This window comes from Pseudorca crassidens, chromosome X (genome assembly GCF_039906515.1).
Source record: "Pseudorca crassidens isolate mPseCra1 chromosome X, mPseCra1.hap1, whole genome shotgun sequence".
In the NCBI taxonomy this organism is placed as follows: domain Eukaryota; kingdom Metazoa; phylum Chordata; class Mammalia; order Artiodactyla; family Delphinidae; genus Pseudorca; species Pseudorca crassidens.
In genome coordinates, this window is record NC_090317.1 from 113,728,631 (window position 1) to 113,746,400 (window position 17,770).

Here is a 17,770-nt window from a genome sequence, read left to right on the forward strand (position 1 = left end):
GCACTGCATACCAGCAGAATGCATTATTTATATTGCTTCCTCTGAGATCTTATAGCACATTATTCACTGGAGCAGTTATCACAGTGCGTTTGACCACATTTCTGTTTTTTCCTCTCTGGGTGGTGGATTCCTAGAGGTCAGGAACTCTCTCTGTTTGATCTTTGTAGCCTTAGCACCCAGCAAAGCACCTGGCATATAGTAGGTGCTTAATAAATGGATTAAATTAATATATTGGCTCTATTGATTTTAATAAATTTATTTATTATATTTATTTTTGACTGTGTTGGGTCTTCGTTGATGTGCTCGGGGTTTCTCTAGTTGCGGTGAGTGGGGGCTACACTTTGTTGTGGTGCGTGGGCTTCTCATTGCGGTGGCCTCTTGCTGCAGAGCACAGGCTCTAGGCGCGTGGGCTTCAGTAGTTGTGGCACGCGGGCTCAGTAGTTGTGGCGCACGGGCTTAGTTGCTTCGCGGCATATGGGATCTTCCTGGACCAGGGCTAAAACCCGTGTCTCCTGCATTGGCAGGCGGATTCTTAACCACTGCGCCACCAGGGAAGCCCTCTATTGATTATTTTTTAAGAATTTAAGATAGAATTCATCAGAAAAATTCCTCCTATTCATTATCTTGACTTTATCTGAGACTGTAAGAGCCTCTTGGCCAAGTAAAAGCTATCCCCAGAACTGGTTTGCAGGGGATTCTAAAATGATTTCTCTCCAAGAGCCTCCAGGAAAGAAAACAGCCCTGCCAACACACCTTGATTGTAGCCCACTGAGTTGTGTGTTAGACATCTGACATCCAGAACTGTAAGATAATCAATCTGTGTTGTTTTAACCCACTAAGTTTGTGGTAGTTTGTTACAGCAGCAATAGGAAGCTAATATAGTGGGTGAGGAAAATACTGTCCAAATCACATTGTTCAGGAATAATTCACTCTTGCTGTATCAGGAGTATTTTGCATATTCCTCAGTTAACGTCATATTATATTGATTTGTTTCCGTGTTCTCGCTCTCGTAGGCTGTGTGCCTCTCCTGGTGCAAGACTGTGCTTTTTTTCATATCTGTATTCTTAGTCCCTCAAACGTCATTGAATCTCTGTGTGTTTCTATGGTGACGAAGGATGAAGTGGGGAGGCACGTGGGGCGGAGACCTGTTGATGGTGGCGTCAGCATTAGGGAGGGAAAGTGCGAGAACTGGCGGTGACCGGATGGGCTGACGATAGTTCTCAGTGGTGTGGGCTGGCGGGGCTGGAAGGCAGAGAATCTGCAGGTTCACTGCGGGCATGACGAGGAAGCGCTCAAAGCAGCTTGATTTCCATGGGGCTCTCGGTCCGGGAATGATTGAACAGACTTCTGAGCCTCCCGCATACGCCTCATCAGTAGTGAACCCCTCTCTGATTCTGTCCCACCCACTCCCTCACCCAGAGTGTTTCTCAACGCTTATAGTCCCATACAGGAAGGCACAGACTTCAGTTAGAATTGGAGCAGCTCCAATCACTAAATATTCAATTTGGGCTTCCTGCGAGTGACACTGTTTCCGTAGTTTCCCAACACTAGATTTCAGTACGTTGAGGGGCCCTGAATGTGCCCTTTAATAGCAAAACCAAACTCTGGCAGGCTTGGCCTGAGACATTTATTCTAGTACATTAAAGCAGATTGCTCTCAGAGTGTGTGTGTGTGTGTGTGTGTGTGTGTGTGTGTGTGTGTGTGTGTGTGTGTGTGTGTGTGTGTGGTTAAAATTAAATACAAAATGGAGACTGGACTTGAGAATTCCCTGAGCAGACAAAACCATTTAAGCCAGTAAGCTCAACTAAATCTAGCTTATTTCATGAACATAAATGAAACTTACCCTAGGTTATTTCTTGTAAATACCTCTGACAGTCATAAAAAAGAAACCTTAAGTCATGGTCTTTAAAATGGTATGAGGTAATCACTTTTAACCAATCCCCTGCCATCTAGAACCCCCCATTGTAATAACCAGTCATTGTAAACGTTAATAACTTTCTCATTTTCACTTTTTTTTCCTCTCATTTTCACTTTATAAGCCTTGCTGTAATTTAATGCCTGTGACCTTCATATCCATCTTTGACTCTGGAAGCTCCCAGTTCCTGTTTTTATATACACAACAAACTCTTACTAAATACTATTTATTGATTTGGTGGTTTTGATTATGTTATTTCTGGATTTTTGACAGTTTTCTGACATCAGAAGTGGTATCCAAAGAAGACCCTCAACAACTCTGAGGCCAGTGAGCAACCACGTGCCGGTACCCACTGGGCCCATTGAGCTCACCACTTTCTTGCCAACCTTGCAGTCAGCCTGAATGTTGCTCTCTTTGCATGTTGAGCTCTCGGAATTTATTGTGCATACCCGTATTCTGTTTGTTGAAGCTTCTTGGTAAGTCACCCTTCTGTCTGAAAGGGGAGAAACTTGTGATTCCCTGGGATTTAGGCAATGGTAGGATTACTGAGCTCCTCACAGATTGTTTCAGGGAATCTAGAGGAAGAGATAGGTTCCACCTCATCTAAATCTCATTCTCCTCCTCCCTTAAAAACTCTTGCTTCTTGTATGTATACCTACTATGGACCAGGATCTTGTGCCTTTCTGGCAAAATGGATGAACTTTACAAAGGATAATTTGGAATTGTAGTGGCCACTTCGGGGAAATTTTAACTTAGATAAGATAGTCCACTTTACGGAGTGCCCTTGAAAAGAGGATTGCAAACCTCTCAGAGACGATGAAAGATACTCTTTGATTGGTATGCAGAAGTTTCTAAGGGACAAAATGACTCTAAAAATAGCTTTTCTAAAAGAATCCTTACAGTGCGCGTGTGCGTGTGCGCGCGCACACACACACACACACACACACACACGCACAAAATCTTCATTAAAAAACTTTGGCCATCTGAGCAGGTAACCTTAAATTAGTCTGTCGGCCAGAAAAACAATTTGGATCCAGATTCTTTTGAGTTTTGTATTATTATACCTGAGATATGGCTAAAATTAAAAACTATAAGACCTTTGTCTCTGTCTACATGTTTATGTATATCCATATATGTATGTATATTATATATACATATATGATATTTTTTTGGCCGCCCCGTGCAGCTTGTGGGATCTTAGTTCCCCAGCCAGGGGTTGGACCCGGGCCCTTGGCAGTAAAAGCCCCGAGTCATAACTACTGGACCGCCAGGGAATTCCCATGTATATATGATATTTTATTTATTTATTTATTTTTGCGGTACACGGGCCTCTCACTGTTGTGGCCTCTCCTGTTGTGGAGCACAGGCTCCCGACGCGCAGGCTCAGTGGCCATGGCTCACGGGCCCAGCCGCTCCGCGATATGTGGGATCTTCCCAGACCGGTGCACGAACCCGTGTCCCCTGCATCGGCAGGCAGACTCTCAACCACTGTGCCACCAGGGAAGCCCTACATGATATTTTTTTAATAGATCTTTATTGGAGTATAATTACTTCACAATACCGTGTTAGTTTCTGTTGCACAACAAAGCAAATCAGCCATATGCATACACATGTCCCCATATCCCCTCCCTCTTGAGCCTCCCTCCCATCCTCCCTCTCCCACCCCTCTAGGTCATGGCGAAGCACCGAGCCGATCTCCCTGTGCTATGCTGCTGCTTCCCACCAGCCAACTATTTTACATTCAGTAGTGTATATACGTTGATGCTACTCTCACTTCGCCCCAGCTTCGCCCTCCCACCCCATGTCGTCAAGTCCATTTTCTATGTCTGTCACTTTATTCCTGCCCTGCAACTAGGTTCATCAGTACCATTTTTGTTTTTAGATTCCATATATATGTGTTAGCATATGGTATTTGTTTTCCTCTTTCTGACTTACTTCACTCTGTATGACAGACTCCAGGTCCATCCCCTCACTACAAATAACTCAATTTCATTTCTTTTTATGGCTGAGTAATATTCCATTGTATATATGTGCCATATCTTCTTTATCCATTCATCTGTTGATGGACATTTAGGTTGGCTCCATGGCCTGGCTATTGTAAATAGTGCTGCAATGAACATTGTGGTACATGTCTCTTTTTGAATTATGGTTTTCTCAGGGTATGTGCCCAGTAGTGGGATTGCTGGGTCATATGGTAGTTCTATTTTTAGTTTTTTAAGGAACCTCCATACTGTTTTCCATAGTGGTTGTATCCTACCAACAGTGCAGGAGGATTCCCTTTACACCACACCCTTTCCAGCATTTATTGTTTCTAGATATTTTGATAATGGCCATTCTGACTGGCGTGAGTTGATGCCTCATTGTAGTTTTGACTTGCATTTCTCTAGTAATTAGTGATGTGGAGCATCTTTTCATGTGCCTCTTGGCCATCTGTATGTCATCCTTGGTGAGATGTCTATTTAGGTCTTCTGACCATTTTTTAAATGAATTGTTTGTTTTTTTGATATTGAGCTAGCTCCATGAGCTGTTTGTATATTTTGGAGATTAATCCTTTGTCTGTTGTTTCATTTGCAAATAGTTTCTCCCATTGTGAGGGTTGTGTTTTTGTCTTGTCTATGGTTTCCTTTGCTATGCAAAAGCTTTTAAGGTTAATTAAGTCCCATTTGTTTATTTTTGTTTTTATTTCCATTACTTTAGGAGGTGGGTCGAAAAAGATCTTGCTGTGGTTTATGTCAAAGAGTGTTTTTCCTATGTTTTCCTCTAAGAGTTTTATAGTGTCTGGTCTTACATTTAAGTCTTTAATCCATTTGGAGCTTATTTTTGTGTATGATGTTAGGTAGTGTTCTAATTTCATTCTTTTATATGTAGCTGTCCAGTTTTCCCAGCACCACTTATTGAAGAGGCTGTCTTTCCTCCATTGTATGTTCTTGCCTCCTTTGTCATAAATTAGGTGACCATAGGTGCCTAATTTGACCCACCCATAGGTGGGTTTATCTCTGGGCATTCTATCTTGTACCATTGATCTATATTTCTGTTTTTGTGCCTGTACCATACTGTCTTGATTACTGTAGCTTTGTGGTATAGTTTGAAGTCAGGGAGCCTGATTCCTCCAACTCCGTTTTTCTTTCTCAGGATTGCTTTGGCTATTCGGGGTCTTTTGTGTTTTCATACAAATTGTAAAATTTTTTATTCTAATTCTGTGAAGAATGTCATTGGTAGTTTGGTATGGATTGTGTTGAATCTGTAGATTGCTTTGGGTAGTATAGTCATTTTCACAATATTGATTCTTCCAATCCAAGAACATGGTATATTTCTCCATCTGTTTATGTCATCTTTGACTTCTTTCATCAGTGTTTTATAGTTTTCTTAGTACAAGTCTTTTGCCGCCTTAAGCAGGTTTATTCCTAGGTATTTTATTCTTTTTGTTGTAATGGTTAATGGGAGTGTTTCCTTAATTTCTCTTTCTGATTTTTCGTTGTTGGTGTATAGGAGTGCCTGAGATTTCTGTGCATTAATTTTGTATCCTGCAACCTTACCAAATTCACTGATTAGTTCTAGTAGTTTTCTGGTGGTATCTTTAGGATTTTCTATGTATAGTATCATGTCATTGGCAAACAGTGACAGTTTTACTTCTTCTTTTCCAATTTGCATTCCTTTTATTTCTTTTTCTTCTCTGATTGCTGTGGCTAGGACTTCCAAAACTGTGTTGAAAAGAGTGGTGAGTGTGGACATCCTTGTCTTGTTCCTGATCTTAGTGGAAATGCTTTCAGTTTTTCACCATTGAGAATGACGTTTGCTGTGGGTTTGTCATATATTTCCTTTGTTATGTTGAGGTAGGTTCCCTCTATACCCATTTTCTGGAGAGTTTTTTTCATAAATGGGTGTTGGATTTTGTCAAAAGCCTTTTCTGCATCTATTGAGATGATCATATGGTTTTTATTCCTTAATTTGTTAATGTGGTGTATCACATTGATTTGCATATATTGAAGAATCCTTGCATCCCTAGGATAAATCCCACTTGATCATGGTGTGTGATCCTTTTAATGTGCTGTTGGATTCTGTTTGCTAGTATTTTGTTGAGGATTTTTGCATCTATGTTCATCAGTGATATTGGTCTGTAATTTTCTTGTTTTGTGATATCATTTACTGGTTTTGGTATCAGGGTGATGGTGGCTTCATGGAATGAATTGCTCCCTCTGCAATTTTTTGGAAGATTTTGAGAATGATTGGTGTTAGCTCTTCTCTAAATGTTTGATAGAATTTGCCTGTGAAGCCATCTCGTCCTAGACTTTTGTTTGTTGGAAGATTTTAAATTACAGTTTCAATTTCATTACTTGTGATAGGCCTGTTTATATTTTCTAATTCTTCCCGGTTCAGTCTTGGAAAATTGTACCTTTCCAAGAATTTGTCCATTTCTTCGTGGTTGTCCACTTTATTGGCATATAGTTGCTTGTAGTAGTATCTTATAATCCTTTGTATTTCTGCAGTGTCAGTTGTGATTTCTCCTTTTTCATTTCTAATTTTATTGATTTGCGTCCTCTCCCTTTTTTTCTTGATGAGTCTGGCTAAGGGTTTATCAATTTTGTTTATCTGATCAAAGAACCAGCTTTTAGTTTTATTGATCTTTGCTATTGTTTTATTTGTTTCTATTTCATTTATTTCTGCTCTGATCTTTATGATTTCTTTCCTTCTACTGACTTTGGGTTTTCTTTGTTCTTCTTTCTCTAGTTGTTTTAAGTGTAGGGTTAGATTGTTTATTTGAGATTTTTCTTGTTTCTTGAGGTGAGATTGTATTGCTATAAACTTCCCTCTTAGGACTGCTTTTGCTGCATCACATAGGTTTTGGGTCGTTGTGTTTTCATTGTCATTTGTTTCTATGTTTTTTTTATTTCTTCTTTGATTTCTTCAGTGATCTCTTGGTTATTTAGTAGTGCACTGTTTAGCCTCCGTGTATTTGTGTTTTTTACAGTTTTTTCATGTAATTGATTTCCAATCTAATAGCGTTGTGGTCAGAAAAGATGCTTGATATGATTTCAATATTCTTAAATTTTCCAAGACTTGATTTTTGACCCAAAATGTGATCTATCCTGGAGAATGTTCCATGTGCACTTGAGAAGAAAGTGTATTCTGCCACTTTTGGGTGGAATGTTCTATAAATATCAGTTAGATCTATCTGGTCTATTGTATCATTTAAAGCTTGTGCTTCCTTATTTATTTTTCGTTTGGATGATCTGTCCATTGGTGTAAGTGGTGTGTTAAGGTACCCTACTATTACTGTGTTACTGTTGATTTCTCCTTTCCTGGTTGTTAGCATTTGCCTTATGTATTGAGGTGCTCCTATGTTGGGTGCATAAACATTTATAATTGTTATATCTTCTTCTTGGATTGATCCTTTGATCATTATGTAGTGTCCCTCCTTGTCTCTTGTAGCAAACTTTATTTTAAAGTCTATTTTATCTGATATGAGTATTGCTACTCCAGGTTTCTTTTGATTTCCATTTGCATGGAATATCTTTTTCCATCCCTTCATGTTCAGTTTGTATGTGTCCCTAGGTCTGAAGTGGGTCTCTTGGAGACAGCATATATATGGGTCTTGTTTTTGTATCCATTCAGCCAGTCTCTGTCTTTTCATTGGGGCATTTAATCCATTTACATTCAAGGTTATTATCGATACGTATGTTCCTATTACCATTTTCTTAGTTGTTTTGGGTTGGTTTTTGTGGGTCTTTCTCTTCTCTTGTGTTTCCCTCTTTGAGAAGTTTCTTTAGCATTTGCGGTAAAGCTGGTTTGGTGGTGCTGAATTCTCTTAGCTTTTGCTTGTCTGAAAAGCTTTTGACTTCTCCGTCAAATCTAAATGAGATCCTTTCTGGCTAGAGTAATCTTGGTTGTAGGTTTTTCTCTTTCATCACTTTAAGTATATCCTGCCACTCCCTTCTGGCCTGTAGAGTTTCCACTGAAAAACCCGCTGATAACTTATGGGGATTCCTTTGTATGTTATTTTTTGTTTTTCCCTTGCTGCTTTTAATATTTTTTCTTTGAGTTTAATTTTTATTAGTTTGATTAATATGTGTCTTGGTGTGTTTTTCCTAGGGTTTATCCTATATGGGACTCTCTGTGCTTCCTGGACCTGAATGACTATTTTCTCTCCCATGTTAGGGAAGTTTTCAGCTATAATCTCTTCAAATATTTTCTCAGGCCCTTTCTTTTTCTCCTCTTCTTTTGGGACCCCTATAATTCGAATGTTGGTACATTTATTGTTGTCCCAGAGGTCTCTGAAATTGTCTTCAATTCTTTTCATTCTTTTTTCTTTAGTCTGCTCCTTGGCAGTTATTTCCACCATTTTGTCTTCCAGCTCACTTATTGTTCTTCTGCCTCAGTTTTTGATTCCTTCTAGTGTATTTTTCATTTCAGTCATTATGTTGTTCATCTCTGTTTGTTTGTTCTTCTAGATCTGTGTTAAACATTTCTTGTATTTTCTCAATCTGTGCCTCCATTCTATTTCTGAGATTCTGGATGATCTTTACTATCATTACTCTGAATTCTTTTTCAGGTAGATTGCCTATTTCCTCTTCATTTATTTGGTCTTGTAGGTTTTTACCTTGCTCCTTCATCTGTGATATTTTTTTTTGCCATGTCTCTCTCTTTTTTTTTTTATGAGTGGGATTGTGTTCCTGTCTTACTGGTTGTTTGGCCTGAGGTTTCCAACTCTGGGGTTTGTAGGCTATTGGGTAGAGATGGGTCTTGGTGCTGAGATGAGGAACTCTGTGAGACCTCATTCCAATGAATATTCCCTAGGGTCTGAGGTTCTCTGTTAGTCCAGTGGTTTGGACTCGGAGCTCCCACCGCAGGAGCTTAGGCCCAATTCTGGGCTCATGAACCAAGATCCCGCAAGCCATCTGGAGCGGCAGAAAAAGCAAAAAAACAAAAAAAACCCCAATAACAAAGTGAAATATAAAATTAGACTAGGAAACTAACAGATATGTTATGAAGAATATAAAAGTAAAAATATAGATGAATCAACAACCGGAAAGAACTACAGTACCAGTAGTTTTACTAGTAGTACAGAACTACTAGTAAAAAAGAGGAGGAGGGGGGAAAAAAAAGGTGGGGGAAGGCCTTGGCTGTGGAGGGCAGGGCCTAAGCAAGGGTGAGGTTTGGGCGGTGGGCAGGGGCAATGCTCAGGACCCACAGGGCTGGAAAAGGCCTTGGGGGCTGTGGGGATTGGGGCTTAGGATCAAGGAACAGAAGGGGCCCAGGTGTGCCCCCCCAACCCCTGGTCTCAGAAGGCAGGGGACCTCACCTAGGAGCCCAGCAGGCTCCCTGGGCTCGAGTGGGTGGGGTAAACGCCCTCCTGTCCTGCTTCTCTGGTCTGGGAGGGCCCCTACCGCCTGCTTCTCCTGATCTCCCTGGCCTCAGGGGCACTGATTCTGTCTGGCTTCCACTTCTCCTCCCTGCTCAGTACCTCTACGTCCTACTGGTTCACTTTAGGGTTCCTCCTGTCTCCTTGCGGGTCTCCCCACCAGCGGCCGGCAGGCGCCCTAGTTGTGGGGAGACGCTAACTCTACATCTTCCCACACTGCCATCTTGACTCTGCCCCTGATATTTTAAAAAGAATTCTACTTAGTTGGCTTAAAGAGAAATAAGTGCATGTATAAATTAAATATTCCTAAAACTCTCAGAAATGGAAACTCTAATCCAACTGTTTTCAAGTTCACATGATCAGGATAATCTTTGTTAAATAAAAGTTAGTTTAAGTTTGTTGGTTTAATAAAAACAGCCTTGTCTTTGGAATTGTCAATATTAAATGTAATACAAACATATAGCTTTTTCTACCTTGGTTTATTTGTCAAATAGGCTCATGCTATCTCTATGTTACAAAATAACTTAAGGGCTTCCCTGGTGGCGCAGTGGTTGAGAGTCCGCCTGCCGATGCAGGGGACACGGGTTCGTGCCCTGGTTGGGGAAGATCCCACATGCCGGAGCGGCTGGGCCCGTGAGCCATGGCCACTGAGCCTGCACATACGGAGCCTGTGCCCTGCAACGGGAGAGGCCACAACAGTGAGAGACCCGCGTACCGCAAAACAAAAACAAACAAACAAACAAAAAACAAAAAACAATAACTTAAGATGATGGCTAGCTGTTTGATGGCTAATCTAAGCATAATTGTTAAAAACAAGTAAGTTAAATAAATGTAAATAAAATAAAAGTTTATACTAAGCTAAACTAAATAATGAACATTTATTGTCTAGATCATTTCCAAATAAGATAATTTACTGAGACATTGATCACTAAACATAAATTTAAATTTATTTATTTTTCTTAATTTTTACAGAGACAAAGATATTTGGGTCTATTAATAAATATGTCGGGCTTCCCTGGTGGCGCAGTGGTTGAGAGTCCGCCTGCCGATGCAGGGGATGTGGGTTTGTGCCCCGGTCTGGGAGGATCCCACATGCCGCGGAGCGGCTGGGCCCGTGAGCCATGGCCGCTGAGCCTGCGCGTCTGGAGCCTGTGCTCCACAACGGGAGAGGCCACAGCAGTGAGAGGCCTGCGTACCGCAAAAAAAAATAAATAAATAAATAAATAAAAATAAATAAATAAATAAATAAATAAATAAATAAATAAGTCTTTTGCCACATTAAAACCACATTAAATATTGTACTATGAAAAACGTGTTTCTAAAAAATATAAGTTTTTATCATTATGTATTTATAAATTTGCTAATTTACCATAGGGTGCTAATATATGATAGATAGTTCACTACTGCCTGCTTTGTAATTTTCATATGTAAAAATAGAGCTACTAGAAACAATAAAGAGTGAAGGAAAACAACTTTGTATACAAAGAAAGGGAAGAAAATTGGATTTAAAAAAATATCAGTACAGATTTATTTCATTTCTTCATAAAAAACAACTCCATAAAATATTTGAATAAAAAAGGAACAAACAGTTTTCAGGAAGTGTTTGCATATTTTTTCTACATACTTTCTTCTCCCTTCAGATTCCAAAAACAGAGTAGAACTGAGACATTCTTAATTTTGTCACAGCTACATAGCCTTTAATTCTGTCAACAGAACTTCTATTCATTCTCCATAAAGCCCCTGAATATCTAGCATTAGGAAATTAATGAACTCATTGATCTAAACCCGAGGATACAAACCCCTAACAAGTGCCAAAGCACTCATTCATTATGAGACTGGCTCTTCTGTTTCCTTGCTAAGGATGTAGAGGTGTGTTCTACATCCTGAAAATAATAGACTGAGTTTACATGGCATGGATACGAGCAATAGTTACTGCACAAGTGAACAGGACACAAAACCACCTGAGCTGGTTGTTTAGTGTATTTTAGGGAGAGGAGCTGATGTCTGGTTTTCTCTTTCCCTCTAACTCTTCTCTTTGACAACCAACAGCACATGAACATTATTTGTTAGACTATTCTGCCCTGCAGTTTTGTACTTTGATTCAAAGAAATGAAAACTGACATTGCTCTCCCTCACATTGATTGGAAGAAATCAATATAATAGTGAAAATATTGCTGATTCTAGGGATATGGAACATCAAAGTGATCCTTATTATGAGGTTTGAACTTGTAATTTAAAAAAATTGTAGTTGATTTACAATAAAATGTATTTTCATATGAGGAGTATGCAAGGAATATAGGATGTGTTTTTGTTAAGGAGAAAGAGAGTAATGTGTAAAATAAAATGACTGTTTTTTTTTTCAGAAGAAGAAAGGAAAAAGAAGAAGGCAAAACCTTAATGAATATAGAAAGATGCAAAAGGTTTGTGGAAGAGAAATTTTATGTTGTGAGGTCACAGCTGGCTAAAATTGAATAGATTTATTTACAAGGATTTTTAAAATGAGCCCAGTAATGTACTGATACAAAACTAGAGTTTAATTTTCTCTCTGTTAAAATCACAAAATTTCTTAGATTATGGGTCTGTTCTTAATAAAATATTATAAAAGGTTTTTCTTTACCTTTAATGTAATCTGCCTAGGAAACAAGGATTCCGTGTCATGGGAAATATTTCCTGTGTTCCACATTGTCTTTATCAGATCTTTAATTAGGAAAACTGAGTTTTTTCAATTTTAAGAGCTAAGGTTTTTTACAACTATATAACTTCCTATATTTGCCTTTGAAATCTTTCAGTTATCACTTTGCTGAACAGATAACTAAGTGTTATGTCATAGTGACTTACACTCCTAATTGATCAAGGGTTTCAAATCTTTTGACATTTTTAACAAACTTCCCCAAATCAAATTCTGAATGAAGTCTTTTTGACCTCAGACTAACTTTGGAATTTTCCAGAGGGCCCCTGGAAGTTCTGAAAAAATTTGCTCTTTCTCCTTATAAAAGAGAAATCTCAGTTTATTTAGGCTTATTTGATATTAAATTGCATGGCAAACATTGTCAAATAAAAAGTAATGTTTGACCTTCTTAGATTATATTTACATATATATATTATATGTATAATAATTATATATATTATATATATGTATATATACATACATGTATATATATGTATATGTATAATAATATGTATATTTACATATACAGTATATATTATTAATATGTGTTCTAGAAATTATATGAAATTCCTAAAATCCGGATATGTCCTTGTATAATGTTATCAGTCAAAATTCCAGTGATTATTTTATAATATTGTATGTCGCAAAATAATAATTTGGGCATCATTTTTTGGTGAATTCTCACTAGATCTTTAACCATGGATGTTTTTAAGTCTTTTGTCACAGTTATTGTTTTACTCTTGATTCCTCTCTGAAAGCACTTGTAATCATCTACAGGCAAAATGCTTCATCTTCAAAGAGATTTATGGAAAAGATATTAACAAGTACTCTAGAATACAAGTTTCTGATAACTTTAAGATCATAACACTGAACTGGGTAAGAATTTCTAAGACTCTACTGGAAAAGTGATTGATTCATAAAGCTACTAACCCAAGATGAAGCAAAACAAAAATTAATTACAGGAGACTGAATGAACTGATGAAGATGATTATAACTTTTATGACTTCATTTTAAATATTGCTGGTTGTTTAATGTTTTGTTTTCCAGATTTAAAGGACTCCTTTTGCTCCTCTCTTTTAAGCTATTGATATTTATAACTTGACAGCAATTTGAGAAAGTATACTTTTGTAAACAAAAGTTGAAACATTTATCTTTTTCTCCCTACCTAATCCCTCCAGAATTCAGAAACTCTTAATAAATACTCTTCTTTTCATGACAATATATGTATTTATATAAACTCAATAAGAATTTGTTCTTCTTGTAGCAGGACACAAGTAAACAAGTCCTTAGCTTGGCTTCTTAGCCTAAAGAGACTTTAAAGGTCTAATCTGAAATTCTTTATTACCAGGCAATTTTAAAGAACTAAAGTTGACTTTATGGAGCCAGTAAAGCCCCTTGGATATTACCAAGGCTTTGACCAAAATGTCATGTTTGAGAATCTGCATAGAATTACTATTCTTACTACATTTATGTAAATAATCTATCCAAGTTTAATAAGATGACTTATAAACAAATTAGTTTCACTATAAGTATTTTGATAAAAGTGGGATGACTATGGAAAAAATCGTTTCACTAGAAAACTATGGTTATCATGGTATCTCTCCTACCAGGTAAGTATAGAAAAGTATGGTGTATTCTTTATCAAATTCTAGTCCTGTTAATTGTCTTTGAGGTTTCGTTATCTACTTGTAAACTTCAGAGAAATCACCACAATAGATCATGTATGGACAACCTTCATGCTTGTTGCTGTAAAGGCTGGCTGCTCAAGAAAGTTCAGTAGGATACCTGATGACATCAAAGACAGTTAAGCTGCAAACCAGGAAAATCCACAGATTGAAACTGCCATCCTTATTCCACTCCCTAAAGATGCTTCGAATTCAAATCTAGAAATGTTCTCAATTGGCTGCTCTCCAAACTCAGAAACTGAATTTATAATTTGCTCGAACTGTTAACCCTTGTTTTTCTTTTATTTCCATAGAAATGCGTCTTATTAAATTACCTTATTGCTCACATCATATAGAGGCCTAACTTAGGTGGAGGCACACCTGCAGTACCACCTCCTGAACTAAAATATCCTCATGTTCATCCTGTCCTAGGTAATCATGAGGATATATGATTGCTAATACATCGTGTTGTGAGTATGTTAAAAAATATATATATTTTTTATATATATATATATATATATATATATATATATATATATATATATAATATGTGTATATATAGGTAAAGCCTGAATTTGATTACAGCCCATTCGAGTTATCTAGTTGGTTAGATCTTAGCTTCTGGGATTCTCTGCCCTTGAGAATTTTTAAAATTCTTGGCTACTATTCTGATTATAGTCATCATGTTAACCTTTCTAGTGCATTGTATCCTCCCAAGGGTTTTAAATGCCTTTTGCTAGCCTCTCATACACCAAATGATAGCCATCAGGATTAGACAACCTGAAGAACTCAGTGATCTAACTTCCCATGTCTATGATGATGATGCAGCTGTTGGTAACAGCAACTACATGACCCTCCATCCTGTTGACTCAACTATTGGAAACAATGAACGTGTGATTCTTTAGCCTGGCTGTATCAACAGTGGTTACCAAGAGTAAGGCTAAACTAGTTGGCCAAACCCTTAGCTTGCTGAGATGATGACCAGAAAGGGGGGAATTGCTAAACATAACAAAAGGGAGACCAAACCTGAGGCTTCCCTGGGCAGACAAAACCATGCAAGCCACGGAAGCAAAACTAAGTTTAGATTATTTCATGAACATAAGCAAAACTTAGGTTATTTCTTTTTTTTTTTTTGCGGTATGCGGGCCTCTCACTGTTGTGGCTTCTCCCGCTGCGGAGCACAGGCTCCGGATGCGCAGGCTCAGCGGCCATGGCTCATGGGCCCAGCCGCTCCGCAGCATGTGGGATCTTCCCGGACCGGGGCATGAACCCGTGTCCCCTGCATCGGCAGGCGGACTCTCAACCACTGCACCACCAGGGAAGCCCCCTTAGGTTATTTCTTATAAATGCCTCTGACAGTCATAATAAAACTTAAGTCATCTTCCTAAAAATGGTATAAGAGAATCACTTTTAACCAATCTCCTGCCATCTGGAACCCCCATTGTAATAATGAGTCATTGTAAACGTTAATAACTTTCTCATTTTCACTTTATAAACTATCCTTTAATTTCATGCCCATGAGCTTCATATCAATCTTTGAATTTGGAAGCTCCCAGTTTGAGAGCTAAATACTATTTATTGATTTGGTGGTTTTAGTTGTGCTATTTTTGACGGTATCTATATATCTATATCTATGTCTTTATCTATACCTATACCTCCTCAGGGAGATATATATATCTCCTCAGGGAATTTTTACAGTAACTGCTAGGGCCAGGGTGAGGGAGATGCAAGAGCCTGAGCAATACATGGGGAATAACTGTGGGTTATAGTAGGAACTGGAGTCAAGGAAAAAATGGCCACTTTGAAGAGCCTTTTTCTGAGTAAAACAAGAATCTTTCTTCTCTCCAGGCTTGGTTTTTTCATCTCCACAGACGAGGCCAGACAGAAGCCATATGTGGTGTCCTGTGCAGTGTGCTAATGAGTTACCTATATAAACAGAACAAAGCAGTCTAGCAATCCCATAAAGATCACATATAACGATAAACCAGCTAGAATAATGCCACTGTTTCTGAAGATAAAGTCAACTAATACTAATGGCACCATCCTGTCTTTGTGTGGCCCCGTCTCCAAATAGCACAAGATACAAATTTATACCCGAAAACGTGTTATGTAAATTCAAACAACCAGCATGATTTTAATGTCTATAAAATATACAAATCCTCATCGTAAAGTCAGTTTCGAAAGCTTGCGGGCACTCTGAAGCATGTGCTTCTGCAGAGATAGTGAAGTATGTTTATAGCTTTGTTCCCTCTATGGCTATGCGTCCTGGTGCAGCTGTAATTGTATCAGAGGTACTTGTTGATTTTCCTTGGGCTGAGGAATGGCAGGGTTGGCTCCTATGCTGGCCCAGCTGAATGGGCTGCCTTGGGGTCTGAGGGGAGGCTCTATTTCCCAGCTAGGATGGTAGCAGTTGGGGTGGTGTGAAAAAAATGATGGAAAGTGGGTGGGCAAGAGAATGGAGAGAAATAGGATGCAGAGGGAGGAACGAATGGAAGAGAACTGAATTTGTTGGAGAAAGTGAATGAAGTGGGAAGGAGGGTGGCCGTGACAAGGTGAAGAATGATCAGAAGATTAGGCGTGGGTAGGAGAGTTGCCCACTGAAATTTTACCTTTTAAGTCCTATTTTATTGAAAGAGACATCTTTATTGAAGAGGACACCCTGAGATGAAGATGTCCTATCCTAAAGAAACCCTCTGATCCCATGTCACTAATAGTATGACATGTTTTACATGTTTGCCATTTTTAAGCAAGAGGAAATTGTTAGAGGAAAAAGAGCATTGCTAAAGATATAAAACCTTTCAACACTTGGATTTGATGAGCAGTCATAAAGGTGGAGCTGAGGAAATGTAAGGAAAGTGATAAAAAATTACCACTGTTTTGAAATTTCCTAGCCTGGGTTTTACTTCTGTTGGAACAAGTGGATATAATACTAAGCATTTTCATGTAACAGCTCACTAGTCTTTCAGGTTTAGGGGGAAAATCACCTTTCCATTGTTTCCTCCTCCCCCTCACAACTTTATTTTGTATAATCTCTAGCCTGGGAAATAAGCTATTTTTTAAAAAGTGGTTTCTCTATCCTAATGAAATAATAGCATGAATCAATTTGTTTGAAAGTTGATGACAGTTTTCCAACAACATTTTCTACCTGAATTAGATATCCAAAAATATCTATGGTTTAGCAGCCCAAGGATGCTTACTAGATACTTTTCACTCTTAATACTAGGTTGAACTGATAACGTATTGTTAGGTTTTGTTATTTGTTATGATTCTTCTGCTTGTAATAATAATGACATTGATAATGTCTTATGTATCTGTCAGTGTATGATGAGGTGTCTTTGATTTTAATGATACATTTGATACCATTTCTGTTACCCTGAGACCATTTCAGAATAGAACTAACGGAGAATAACAACAAACAGGTGGGGTGGACAATCTATTATTCAGGACAGTGATTCTTACCACCATACAACTGTTGCATGTTTCCTGGCCTGATTTTGTGACCATTTTCCTTTCTATCCCTGCTGTCCAAAATTTGGTATAGCATATACCACATTTACAACCCCACTACCACCACACACATAGAAATCAGGGTTGCTAAGCTGTTTTAAGAATTTTACTCATGCTGCCAACTGAGATAATTGTAGACATGTGGTTGAATGCTGGGCTGGCTGGGTTTTAGCAGGGGTTCCCTGAGGTTAGAACTAAGGTAAGTGGGCTAAGTGATGAGATCATTTTTTTTCTCTTTAAATAACATCTGGGACTTCCCTGGTGGTGCAGTGGTTAAGAATAGCCTGCCAATGCAGGGGACACGGGTTCAAGCCCTGGTCTGGGAAGATCCCACGTGCTGCAGAGCAACTAAGCCCGTGCGTCACAACTACTGAACCTGCGCTCTAGAGTCCGCGAGCCACAACTACTGAAGCCCATGCACCTAGAGCCCGTGCTCCGCAACAAGAGAAGCCACCGCAATGAGAAGTCCGCGCACCGCAATGACGAAGAGTAGCCCCTGCTCGCTGCAACTAGAGAAATCCGGCGTGTAGCAACGAAGACCCAACACAGCCAAAAAGAAAATATAAAATAAATAAATAACATCTGCAGTGGGACATCTGTGGGGTTGGTTGCTCTGTACTCCTTTTCTAAGGAGTGCTGCATATTCCCCTCTGAGA

The 17,770-nt window shown here is 38.7% G+C and overlaps 1 long non-coding RNA gene across 2 annotated transcripts in view; it reads left to right on the forward strand.

Annotated features, from left to right (window-relative positions):
• The window catches only part of LOC137216863 (uncharacterized), a 32,515-nt gene extending 18,384 nt beyond the window's left edge, over window positions 1-14,131 (forward strand). The window contains exons 3-6 of one of the 2 annotated variants that reach the window (XR_010939877.1): window positions 2,189-2,391; window positions 11,639-11,695; window positions 12,721-12,819; window positions 13,643-14,131. This is a non-coding gene — a long non-coding RNA (uncharacterized lncRNA). Of the gene's footprint in view, window positions 1-2,188; window positions 2,392-11,638; window positions 11,696-12,720; window positions 13,163-13,642 lie in introns of those variants that run through there. The other variant, XR_010939876.1, reaches the window with a different exon arrangement.
• The last annotated feature ends 3,639 nt before the right edge of the window (window positions 14,132-17,770 follow it).